This window comes from Vulpes vulpes, chromosome 12, assembly GCF_048418805.1.
Source record: "Vulpes vulpes isolate BD-2025 chromosome 12, VulVul3, whole genome shotgun sequence".
Classification (NCBI taxonomy): domain Eukaryota; kingdom Metazoa; phylum Chordata; class Mammalia; order Carnivora; family Canidae; genus Vulpes; species Vulpes vulpes.
The window spans coordinates 24,646,678-24,660,399 of NC_132791.1; positions in this window are offsets into that span (position 1 = coordinate 24,646,678).

Below are 13,722 nucleotides of genomic sequence, written 5' to 3' on the forward strand. Positions count from 1 at the left end.
AGCTACAATCAGATTTCAGGGTCTTACAAGGAGAAGAGACCCTGATAAATAGTCCAAGATGCTAGCTGGGATCTTCAAGTATTATATCCATGGAGTAAGAAAAAAAAAAAAAAAACAGAAATAGATCAGGCCTTGCAAAACTGCAATGCAGACCTAAGTTAAAGTGACCTCTTCCCCTAGTCTGCTAGAAGTTTAAAGCCTATCTGGAGGCTCTACAGTTTTTTTTACAGACAATATTTGGAATTAAATTTAAAAGTATGAGACATACCCAGGACTAACTGAGGGGCTTGCTGCTTAGTCACTTTATGCTCAGAACTGTGAACCAAGAGGCTGAGAGTTCCTAACCTGCTTCCTGCTGATACCCTGGTTACCTCTTGGGTCCCTAACAAGCTTGCCTCTAGAGTGACTGGCCTTGTCACCAAAGGATAATGTAACAAATTCCATAATTCCGGACTGTTTGAAATTTAATTCCACCAAAATAGCATCACAAAACTGGGGCATTATGAAGGATTCCTGACAAAAGAAAAATAGTTTTGATGGAAGCCTCCCTGGTCTTCAACTCAAGTTTGAATCACATTCAAGCTTACATCCTCTCACTGCAGCATTATTTATGGATTTCAGAACTTGGGGCAAGTGCCAAAAAAATGTGGACATCGTGGTCCTAAGCTCCTTTCCCTAAACTCTGGGGCCACAGCATCCTCTACTTCTTGCTCTTTCTTTGCCTTCTATCTTGTCAAATGCACAAGTTACGTTAGGATGACGTGGGTAGGGACAAAGATATTATTAAACATGCCAATTCTTCTGTGAGAAAGCCAAGTAGGTGGCTTAAATCAATCTGTATAGCATCTTCTTCACAAAGATTTTATTTCTACTAGGATGTTTGAGGAATACAGAAACCTTTCTTTTGCTGACTTGCAAATAGCATACTCCCTGGCAAAACAGACTGTACACAGGTCCTTGACAAGGAGCCTTCATAGCCAGGAGGTTTGAACTATTCCACTGCAGTTGGCAGGGGGCCCAGATGATGAAATCTCTAACTAAATGCCAAGACTTTCACACTCTAGGAAGCTTCAGGGAAAATGTATATAAAATAGTATTTCTTTTGCAGCCCCTAAAGGGAGAAGGAAAACCACTAATATTAATGGGCTTGGGTAAATTCCTGGCACTAGGAGGACTTAGCCCATCATTTGACATCACAGACTTTTCTATACACAGGACATCACTCCAATAATCCAGGTAGACCACTCTGCCTGAACTTTGTATGCCTCATCTAATGGAAAGACAGTATTTTATGGGTACGTGTGTGGGTATTTAAAAGAAGAATTGTAGCATTTGAAGAACCTGAATGAAACACAGATCCTCATCCTCCACACACACACAAGCACACACAAAACTCTGGGAGTTTTGTTTCTCTGTTCTTTAGAAGAATAACTAGCTGTGTATGAATCTGTAGCCAGACAAACCAGTACTGTGACTCAGTTACTCCTTGAACTTGGCAAGTGACTTAACATCTCCAAGCCTCCATTTCCTCATTGGTAAAATGCGGATAATTAGACCTACCTCACAGGATTGTTCCAAAGTTAAGTGTACAAAAGTAGATGGAACAGCTCCTGGTATACAGTGGGAGTTGAGTCAATGTAGCTGTTATGACTGTTTTTAGGGGGGCTGGCATACTCTTTGTTTCCTCACACTTTTGCTGACAAAAATCCTGGAGAGGAGGCCCCAGCCTGTCTTTTCCCCCTCACTTTCCTCTTCTGGCAAGAATGACTTACCTGATTGAGGCGACTCACTCAGGAGAAGTTTCGGCTGATCTTGACCCCATCTCTGAGGCCTGCCTCAGAATGTGCACTCAAAACTGTGCACATTCTCTTTTTCTGCTTCAATTTTCCTTTTTGTAAACACACCTGGGTTAAGGCCTAGCCCCAGGGCAGTTTCTCAGCCCTACCTACACATTGGAATTACCTGGGAGCTTTCAAGTACATACTAGTACCTGGTTCAACCTCAAGATTCTGAGATGACCGATGTTGCTTGGGCATCAGGGGTTTTAAGACTTCTTAGTAATTTTAACCTGCAACCTGGTTGGATATCACTGTTTTAGAGGCAGCCTAGAGCCTTTTTTTCTCTTGATTCTTTCCTGCAATCAATGGGTATTGGATGCTCTGTGACACACCACACTATAGATTGGGGACCCAATCTATTGGTCTCTTCTGCAGACCCAGCTGTCTTGCATCAGACCCCCACAATAAGACCTGGAGGTATGTAGTAGGGTGCCTTCTTAGACCAGAAAGGTCAGCTTCAGTCTTAAATCCAGCTTGGCAAGTATTAAAGCTGACACTATTCTTGCCTTGCCTCCAATCTGAATACCAGCCTGAAGGAGGGTATGATAAAATCAGTCCCCCCATTTTTCACACCATTTAAAATAGTGGTGATACTAACCTATACCCCTGGCACATGAATGTCTGCTTCAGTCCATGGATTTGCTTTCTGCTACATAGTCTCAACAGTTTCTACTGTAGCTTCTAGCATCCTCAGCTGGTTCTTCACAATTCAAGATATCACTTGAAGGAAGGATTCCTTGGCTTATGGATAGACTGGTAATGGATACTCAGATAACAGAATTTTACTCACCTTTGTCTGCACGCCACTTGCCAGCAGTGCAAACTCAGAATTTCTGATGATATGATGAAAATACCTTTGACAAAACAAGCAGTTTATGATATGTCATTGTGCATGTAGATTCGATGTCCAAGTGAAATAAAAGCCTGGGACTTTTATCCAGTCCAGGAAACTTTAATCCCTGATTGGTCAGGAATCCCCTTAGTTGTTTCTATTTATCAGGGGGAGTGATAGCAGAGGAAGAGGACTAGTCCTAGGATTTCCAAAGGATTCAACACTTGGGCATTTAAATGCCATTATGTTAATACCAACCTTGACTCTTGAGTCTGACCCATATATTGATACTTGGTTGGCTGGTCTCTCTGAATGATTTTCTTTCCAGCAAGGGTTACTGGCCCTTTGCCTACAGACTATCCTCAGTAGTCATAACTTTGCCACTTGATCCACATCTCCCTTTATGGGCTGCTGGGTATTCACATCATCATCAATGAGCTAGAACAGCGCCCTGCTCCTAAGGAGAAGGTTGTTTAGGGGAAGATGTTCTGGGGAAGAGTGCTGGCAGAGAGTTGGGGGGTGGGCAATCATGATGGATGGGTCTAAAAGTGGGAAATGCTGTGACATGGCTGGACAAGAATGTCTTCATTTTTCTGGATCCCCAAAGGAAAGAATAGCCCCACTCTAAGGAGGAGGCCATTCCTGCAGAATGGATCCCATGCCCTATGTTCTCCTCATCCTGTTCTGTTGAATTCCTAAGTTCTGTCAGGCTATGGAGATGTAACTTGGACTCATAAAGTAACTTTGTCTGGTTATGAGCCTGAGCATGGAGAAAGGGCAGAGAAACTTTGCTTTAAGTAGCATGAAGTCGTCTTCCCTATCCATAAGTTAATAAGGTAATTATAAAATTATGGTCCTTGGATCAGCATCATCAGCATCACCTAGGAACTTGTTAGAAATGCAAATTATCAGGCCCTACCCCAGAGCTACCAAATCAGAAATTATGGGGGCGGAGCTCAGTAATTTGTGTTTTAAAAAGCCCTCCAGGTGATTCTGATGTATTTTATAATGTGAGAGCCATTGGTCTAATAAAAAAAAAGGGGTAGAATGTGACTTACCTGTTAGGTGATTCACTGTCCAGGTGAATGATGATAGATTAATAAAATTGAGAAACTCCTATCCTTTAGGACCCAGAAAAGGAAGCCGGAGAACAGGAGGTTCTTGCATCTTCCCTTAAGAATGTTACTGCCTAGATAACCTGGGTGGTGCAGTAGGTTAAGCGGCCGACTTTTGGTTTCGGTTCAGGTTGTGATCTCAGGGTTGTGAGACTGAGCCCCAAGTCAGGCTCCATACTCAGCAGAGAGTTGGCTTAAGATTCTCTCTCCCTTCCCCTCTACACTTCCAGCTTGTGTACCCTTCTCTCTCTCTTTCTCTCTAAAAAAGAGAGAATGTTACTGCCAGTCCTGTTGCCCCAGATCCCTCAAAATCAATACTAAGAAGACTCTTCTGATCCCCTTTCCCAAATGGAGATATTAGGCGATATTAGGACCTTACTGAGGCTTATGCAACTCGGAGATGTGTGATTTTTCAGATCCTGGGTTGCCTAGGGGAACGGGCTCTCTGATGCTTGGAGGAATCATGTATCTGGGTAAGTCTCAACTCTGACTATCATGATATCATGATCCCAGGAAGAGGACATTCATCCATTTTTTTTTTCCTGGCAGTTTCATGTCATAGAAAAAGCATGAGGTTTGGAATTAAGACCTCTGAATCCAAACCTAGGCTGCTACTCACTAGCTGTGGGAACTTGTATTTAATCTCTGAGTCTCAGTTTTCTTATCTGTGAAATGAGGATAATTACAATCTTTCTTAAGGTTTTTATGAGAATTAAATAAGATAATGGAGGCACCTAGCTGGCTCAAGCAGTAGAGCACACGACTCGATCTTGGGATTGTAAGTTTGAGCCCCACGTTGTGTGTAGAGATTACTTAAAAATAAAATCTTTTTAAAAATGATGAAAGCAAAATGCCTATATATAAAATGTCTGCCTGTGGGGTACCCAGTAAGTGCTGGGTCATTTTGTTGGTAACTATCCCTCCAAGCTTCTAGGACTTTACTATGGAGTAAACCTGGGCAGCCCTGTGATAAGGAACCAACCACCAGCAAGACCCCACAACCCCTCCATGTCTCCATACTCTTTCTTGTGTCATTCTTGACATGTGGTTTCTCAACAAAGTAGAGTCTAAAGATAGGAAGGCTTCACAAATTTTCCTGTCTTGTTCCTAGAGTCCAGTCTACTTTGTCCAAGACTATGATTGCAGACATAATTGACAATCAAATTAACCCCTTGCATAGGAATTTATCTCCCAATAAACTTTTTAGAATTAGAGTTGATAGGGACACCTGGGTGGCTCAGTGGTTGAGTGTCTGCCTTCAGCTCAGGGCATGATCCCGGGGTCTTGGGGTCAAGTCCCGCTTTGGGCTCCCTGCGAAGAGCCTGCTTCTTCCTCTGGCTGTGTCTTTGCCTTGCTTTTTTGTGTTCTCATGGATAAATAAATAAAATATGTAAAAAAAAAAGAATTAGAGTTGGTGACCATGTGAAGATACCTTCATTCAGTGTTAACTCTTTTTATCTGTTTCAGATGGTTCTTAAGTTTTGATGGTTCAGATAACTCAACTCTGTCATTATACAAAGCAGTGGTTCTCAACTGGGGAGAGGGAGGGCAATGCCTAGAGACATTTCATGTTGTCACAACTGAGTAGGCTGCCTCTACTAATATCAGATGAGTTGAGGCCAGAGATGCTGCTCCAACAGTGCACAGGTACATACCTGTCTAAATGCCTGGGTACACTATCTCCCCAATGGGATGGGAATGGAATCCCTAAGGATATAATACTTTGACCTAAGGAATAATCCACAGACTTCCAAAAATGACCCTACTGCTGCATCTAAGTCTATCTTATTGTTATGGGTTGAATTGTGTCCCTCAAAAAGGTATGTTAAGTCCTAACCCCCAGTACCTCAGAATATGACCTTATTTGCAAGTAAGATCTTTATATAGATGTAATCAAGTTAAAATAAGGTCATTAGGGTGGGCCTTAACCCAATATGACTGATGTCTTTATAGAAAGGGGAAATTTGGACACAGAAAGAGATACACACACAGGGGGAATGCCATGTGATGATGAAGGCAGAGATCATGCTAATGCAAGTACATTACCAAGAAACACCAAAGAAACACCAAAGACTGACAGCAAACCACCAGAAGCTAGGAGAGGAGTGTGAAGAGATTTTCCCTTCTGGTTCTCAAAAGGAAAAACCATGCTGATACCTTAATCTTAGACTTTTAGTTTATAGAGCCGTGAGAAAATAGATTTTTGTTGTTTAAGCCACCCTGTTTGTGGTTCTTTGTTACAGCAGCCCTAAAAAATGAATACACTCATGAAACAAACTATGAGGCTGCTGACCATCACCACAACACCCGTGTCCCAAGCTGTCCTCCCTGTGGTCTACACAGACAGAACTCATATCGGTGGTACCCACCAGAGTTCCTGAAGTAGTTCAGGATCTCACCACTATAGCTGTTGCCATCTGCAAAAGGGTCCAGGCCAAGGCCATACTGAGCTGCTCCAGAAGCACAGCCTTAGTTGTCAAATAGGCCATTCCACAACTGCTTCAGAAATTGCTACTGGTGCCTTAGCAATGGCCAACCTACCCTCCCACACTTCATAGCAGCCAGTGCCACCCCCCAGCTGTTATTCTTCCTTGACTCTGTTGCCAAAGGCTCAGCAACCCATCCTCACTGTGCCAGGCTCTCTCAGGAACTTCACTACCAACCAAAGACCTACATATCCAAAGCTTATGTGCCCTATTCTCCCACACTCTGCTGCCACCAGGAACCCCCTTCTTTATGGGGATGCTTAGCAAGCAGAGGCTGACCCTTCCAGGGTTGCAGCTCTGTATGTGAGATTACATATCACTAGTGGAGTTAGTACAGCTGAGTAGATGCAAGGAGAACCCCTTGTGTAACCAGTTACAGCTACACAGAAATATTAATAGGCTCAATTTTGGGGGCACTGGCTATGTGCTAAGCACTTAATGTATATGGTTTAATTTAATTTATATGCTATGATAATGTATATGCTTTCATTTAATTTAATTCACAAAAATCCCACAGGAAAATAATTATTATTCCTACTTGTTGTTGAGAAAACGGGATCAGAAAACTTAAGTAACTCATCCAGAGTTACAGAATGAATAGGTAAAAGAATTAAAATTGAAGCAGAAGTCTGGCTGACTCTAATGCCTACCTTCTTCCCAGTTTAGGTCATTGATACACAGGCCTCCTGCTGGAAGCACTAAGCTATAATACAATACCATAATTTTTCTCTTTCCAATGACTCTGGGGCAGTTAATGTACCTATATACCCTTGCTAGGTGGACAGGTGAACACCATGATCCATATAAGGCAGAGGGATCACACGACTGCTCGAACCCTATGGTGAGTGTTGAAAAATTTCAGAATCCTGACCTCTTTTCCATTTTGCATTCTAACAATTCTAGAAATAAATGCTAAAAGACAAATAAGATTCAAAGTATAATATTAGATGTATTGTCCAAGATAAAGGACTTCTAATCTATCACACTGGAGAACACAGCTTGGACTTGGGGCAGGGTGAGATTTCCTACTACTTCCCTTCCACCTCAGCCTAGACCTGGGGACTCATTTGAAGGAAAGGATGAGTCTACGCAATGAACCCCAGGCCCCTCATGTACCCTGCCACCTGCCAAAGGGAGCCTACTTCATATCTTGTCAAATGCAAGAGAAAGAGAGAGCACCCCCGAAAAAGAAAAGAGCAGAGTGAGAGGGGCAAGCTGGAAAGCTGAGGCCAGAGAACAGAGACACACTTTGTTACTTCCTGAATGCAGATCAGAAGCACAGGTACCCACTATGTATGGGTGCAGAGCAAGTCTGAATCAGAGAATATAAGAATATAAAGGCCAGAACTGTTCTAACTCAGGACCCCACTCTCTGGGGAATGTGAACCAGTGGAAGTCAGAATCTCCCCATCTCATTAATCAGATAAGTGACTCTCCCATATGGAGGAACTAGACTAAGGTAGGAGAGAACTGGCAGTATTTGCTCCAAAATGGCTTCCTTTGGAGAAGATCCTTTACCTGAGAACAAGAAAACAAGAGAGTAGGATTCTCATCAGTACTAACAGTGGTTCATTGTTTTGAGAATATTTCAAATACTTGAGGGGAGACTCAACAGGGGAGTAGTGGTGAGAGTAGGGGATCTGAAGTCAACAACTATCTAGAATCCTCAGCAGGTTGTATTCTTCCATTCTGTGGGCTTGGAGCTCTCTGAAGTCCCACATGACCCGCCCTGTGGGTGGGGCCATCCTGTCATCTTTCTTCCTGTTAAAGTGCTTGGACTCCAAACTAGTTTTATTTGCATTCTTTTCTCAGACAATTGTGATATACAAATGAGGTGTGAACCTTGGATAAAAGAAGAAATTCCATAGTTGATATGGGCTCATTTGATATGTTTTAAAATGTCAGGAAAGTCTGGATCCATCTGAGGACACTTCCAATGTCAAAGGCAGGTATTGAATAGCACAGGATGTGAGATACCCATAAGAAGAATGATTGGATGTATTTCCTTCACATTGGGAGCAAAGCTGGTGCTTGCAGCTTTAATTCTCCTTTCCGTCTTGGTTCCTTGCTGCTTAAAAGATTGGGATTATTTATGATTATGCAAGGGGGTTGGACTGGGAGGTGAGAATGGTCGTTAAAGAATGTGTTTTGCTTTTTAAAATGGGAGGTTGAACTACAACATGATTGCATAATGTGGGGAGGCGTAATCTATATAAATCTTTGTAACTTTTGTTTATTTGAACCAAGTTTGAATTGCTTGCTCCCATGATGCTGGTAGGCTTTCATTTTATTACCTAAACCAGTTTGGTCTCTGCTATTCTGAGTCTCCCCTTAGTTCTCCTTATCGCCCTCCCAGGCAAGCTTAATATATGTTAATAGAAGCTATCATGACCCCACATGTCTTTTCAGAGTCTGAAATGAACTATTGTATTGAATCCTATGAGAAATGGGAAATGGGTTCAAATACAGAAGGAGAGAAGTCTCCTGATATTCCCTTGATACCTAGCAAGTAGATTATTTATGCCAAACAACACCATTAAAAGATGTTTCTGGTTTCTTGTAGCTCTAACATCCTACAACTCTTCAGCAACTGCTGTGAGGAAAATAATCAGATTTTATCAGGTAAAAGTTAAGAGATAAAAAGCAAAACATGTATATCTATGCATTTGAGTTGAGATGAATATCACTTATGTTGTAAAATCTAATCAGAATAATAATGTAAGAATAAAATTTACAGTTCTGAAATTTAATATGTGCCATCTAGAAAATCAGTCCCTTTCCATATTTTCATACTTCCATCCCTTTACCACCTTTTATTCTAGGAATCCAACTGCTCTATTTAGACTAAAATGCTCAAATATTCTGCTAAGTGAAGCCACAGCTGCTCTGTCAGAAACATCACATTGAAATGTGTTCTGAAATCATGTGGCAATGTTATGAGGACAACTTTCATTTCATGAGCTGTGAAACCAGCCCTGGGTGTCATGAAGACTTTGAGCAGCTCTTGCAGTTCTTAAAGGACCCTTGGAAACAAGAGGAGGGCAGTGGCAAAGTCTAGCCATAGCTGAGCCAACTGGCATAGTAGAAAGGGAATAAAAGTAGATTTTCTTAGATCTATTTCTTTATTTTTCCATATGTTTCAAAGTCATTAATGATTCAAAATTCTAAAGCCACAAAAGAAAAGACAGTGAGGTCTCCCTTCTCTCTTGTGTCTCAACTACCAAGTTTCCCTACAAGCAAGAGTGTTAAGATTTTCTCAGACAAATCTGCAGATGTATTTCATGTATATAACAGAACTTAGCATATTACCCCCTCTAGCATTTTTCTCTACACAGAGTTTACTATACATACTATGAAAAATGATAGCTCATTATAGTTTATATTGAATCTCTCTTATTATGAATGAAGTTGATTGTATTTTCTGATGTTTTAAGAGATGTGTATTTCCTTCCCTATGGAGTGATCATATCCTTGTTTACTTTTTCTATGGCAGTTTTAGTCAGTCTTTTTTCTTATTGATCCTAGGAGCTTGTCTCTAATAGGGAATTGACCCTTCCTCTGTGACGTGAGTTGCAAACTTTTTTTCAAAGTTTGTTGGCTTTGTTGATGTTGGGTTTGGCCATGTAGAACCTTTGACTTTTTTTTTTTTGTAGTCAAATTTTTCATTTATTTCTTTTATGGCTTTTGTGTTTTTATTACGGTTTGATCTTTCCCACTTTAAGATCATAAAACAATTCCTCTATAATTTTTTCAGTACTTTGTGATTTCATTTATTACACTTAAATCTTTTGTTTATTAAGAACATTTGGAACTTATTCTGGCATAAGATGTTAAATATAGATCTGATTTTATTTTTGTCTTAATGGCTAGTCAGCATTCCAATTCTAAAAATTGCAGTGCTCACTTTTTTCCCACTGACTTCAGGTGCCTGTACATATTTGGGGCATTTCTGGGCTTTCTATTCTTTCACTGTTGTCTGTCGATGTAGTTATGTGCCAGTATTAACACAGTTTTAATTATTATATCTTTATAATATGTTTTGACATCTGATGGTGATAACCCCTATTCCTTCTTTATCTCACTGTTTTTGTTTGTTCTTTCATCTGGACATTAGAATCATCTTTACTAATTAAAAAACTTGGTATTTTTATTCATATTTCATTAAATAATTTAGGGAGAACCAAGATACTTTAATATGGTCTTAGAACTACATTATTAGGAAGGAAAGAGCTTGAAAAAGAAGGGGATGAGAATGATTTTTTCCTTGTGCTGAATATATCCATAGGAAAAATAAAAAGAAATTCAATTGGAACTTGAAACTTTGTTCTAGGGCAGCCTTTCCAAAAGCATGTATCAAAGACCCTTGTAAGGGGGATCCCTGGGTGGCTCAGCGGTTTAGCGCCTGCCTTTGGCCGAGGGCGTGATCCTGGAGTCCCGGGATCTAGTCCCATGTTGGGCCCCTGGCATAGAGCCTGCTTCTCCTTCTTCCAGTGTCTCTGCCTCTCTCTCTCTCTCTCTCTCTCTCTGTCTATCATGAATAAATAAATAAATAAATCTTAAAAAAAGAATGAAACAACAACAACAACAACAACAAAAAAACAAAAACAAAGACCCTTGTAATAGTAATAGGAAAAACTAAAAAAAAGGGGGGGGATTTGGTGTTTAAAAGTTTGATAAACATTGTCCGCTATATTGCCTCTTAAAGATTTATGATAAACAATAGCCAATAAAGACTATGAGAGAGACAAGATGTGCTGGAGGGGAGGGAAGATGCAGACTTCCACTGTATTAATGATAAACAAATACTGTTTATCACCTGTCCCCCCCCAAATGACTATGAAAACCCAGCAGTAAAGATGCTTATTTACTTCTGTTTACCATGTTGCTTCAAAACTTGTATTTCTTTCTCCAAATAACACCTCTTAATATTCCAAAATATGTTCAGAAAAACTCAGTTTGGAGAACCTCAGGGCCAATTGTAGATATATTTTTTAAAGATTTTATTTACTTATTCATGAGAGACAGAGAGAGAGAGAGAGAGAGAAAGAGAGAGAGAGAGAAAGAGAGAGAGAGAGAGAGAGAGAGAGAGAGAGAAAGAGAGGCAGAGACACAGGCAGAGGGAGAAGCAGGCTCCATGCAGGGAGCCTGGCGTGGGACTCCATCCCGGGTCTCCAGGATCACACCCCAGGCTGAAGGTGGCGCTAAACCATGGGGCCCCTTGGGCTGCCCCAATTGTAGATATTTAAAAGAGAATTTTTGCATATAAGGTCCTTTCCGATTTTTGATGTTCCTTGATGCTAAGCATCAGTAAGCTAAGAATCTAGGAAAATAATCTTTAGGAAATTATTTTTGTATCAAGTTTATTCCCACAGGGATGATAGGTGATCAGATATCGTTTCTACCTCTTCCACGATTGGACTCCTATGTGAATTCACTGAAATGGGTGAAATTGCATGTTCTATGCCACCCTTCTAGTCACTGATTCATTCATTCACTTGGCACTTATTAAGTACCTAGTGTGTGCTGGGCCCTGCCTAGTCCCTTTTCATGAGCCTCAAGAGGGGCCTCAATAGCAGGCCCCTGAGGCTGAGCCTCCAGACCCCTCTCTTGCCTCATCACTACCTCCTCATGTTCACTTTGAGGTATATATTTCTAAGGGCAATTGTTCTAAAAACGATATTGTTCTATATGGGAAAGTTATAATCCTGAGCCTCTGGCAGCACTGTTTGCCTTCCTGAAAACAACTATGACATAACTGAATCTCACTCCAGGCAAGATGAGACACCAGAGAAAAAGGAGAGAGGAATTTCTGCAAGTGATAGGGACTCAGCTTAAAACACAGATGTTTCCGCAATACCATTTGCAAATAGAAAAGGTACAAAGGTGACTTAAGAAAAGCACAGAAAGAGTAGGGTTTCCTATTTAAAAACCATTTAGAAATCTTCGATGTGGTAATCCTCCTGTGTTATGAAATATCTTTGAAATAAGTACCAGAAAATGAATAGAGACAGTATCGTGCAGAGGCAAAGTATCCAACTTGACTCAACACCAAGACTCTTTTGAGTCCTGAGATAGGCTGGAATAACATCCTTTGCCAAAAGACGTCAGATCCTGCAGTGGTCAATACTGATTAAATTGTGAGATTCATCTGTGGTTTTGATGTGGTTCCATGTTCTTGATGTAGACCTATAAATGGCCCCCTATAAAGTGCAAAAAATTCAGAGATATTCCCGGAGTCTTAATAGAAGATCTAAAAAGCACCAGGTTTTGCAACAAATTACTAGTCTCTTAGTTCATCTTCCCTCTGTTTTAGAGCTTCATTGTCAGTCAGATTCTCTCCCTTAAAGCAGCAAAGATGGCCAACAGCAGTATTAGGCTTTTATTCTACTGGTTGAGCAGCCCCAGAACAAAGAACATCTTCCTTCCTGATATTTTCAGTAACAAATCTTAGAATTCATCTCAGTGACCCTGAATGGGTCATGTGCTCATTTTCAAACCAATCTTGGTGACTCTGCTTGGCAGGTCTGGGTCACATTCCCATCTTTAGAGCTGGAGACTAGATTCAGTTCTGTGTGAACCAAGTGGACTGGGAGAGTGATGGTGGAGAGGAAGTTGAGATTCTTCAGAAAAGAAGTAGATTCTGTTATCAGAAGAGATTCTAGAAGATTAAGAATAGAAGATGACCACTAGCCCTGTGGTACCATCTCAGGGTTAGCCATGGCAGCCAGGGGGAGGGGAGAGAAGTGGGCAGTTCTCCAGTCCTCTTACACGTGCTTTAAAAAGAGCATTTCTGGTCCTCCCTCAACCAGCTTTATTGAAATATAATTGGCATATAACATTGTGTAAATCAAAGGTGTACCATGTGTTGATTTCCTTACATGTTGCAAATGATTACCACCATAGTTTTAACCAAGACCTCCATCATATCACATCATTACCATTTTTTCATGGTGGTGAAAACATTTAAGATCTATTATCTTAGCGATTTCCAAGTATATAATATAGTATTATTAACTATAATCACCATGTTGTGTATTAGATCCATAGAATTTATCTTATAACTGGAAGTTTGTGCTCTCTGACCAATATCTACCCAGTTCCCCCACTATCCTTTCCCTCTTCCTTAGCCCCTGGTAACCACTGCTGCAGTCTCAGTTTCTATTAGGTAGGCTTTTATAGATTCCATATATAAATGATGCCATACAGTATTTATTTTTCTCTGACTTACTTTATGAGCATGATGCTTTTAAGTGTCATCCATATTGTCACAAAAGGCAGAATTTCCTTCTTTCTCTTGGTTCAATAATAATTCACTGCATACACATACAACATCTTCTTTATCCACTCGTCTGTTAACATGCCCTTAGGTTATTTCCATATCTTGGGTATTTTGATCAGAGCTACAGTGGACATGGGAATGCAGATATCTCTTCAAGATCTTGCCATCACTT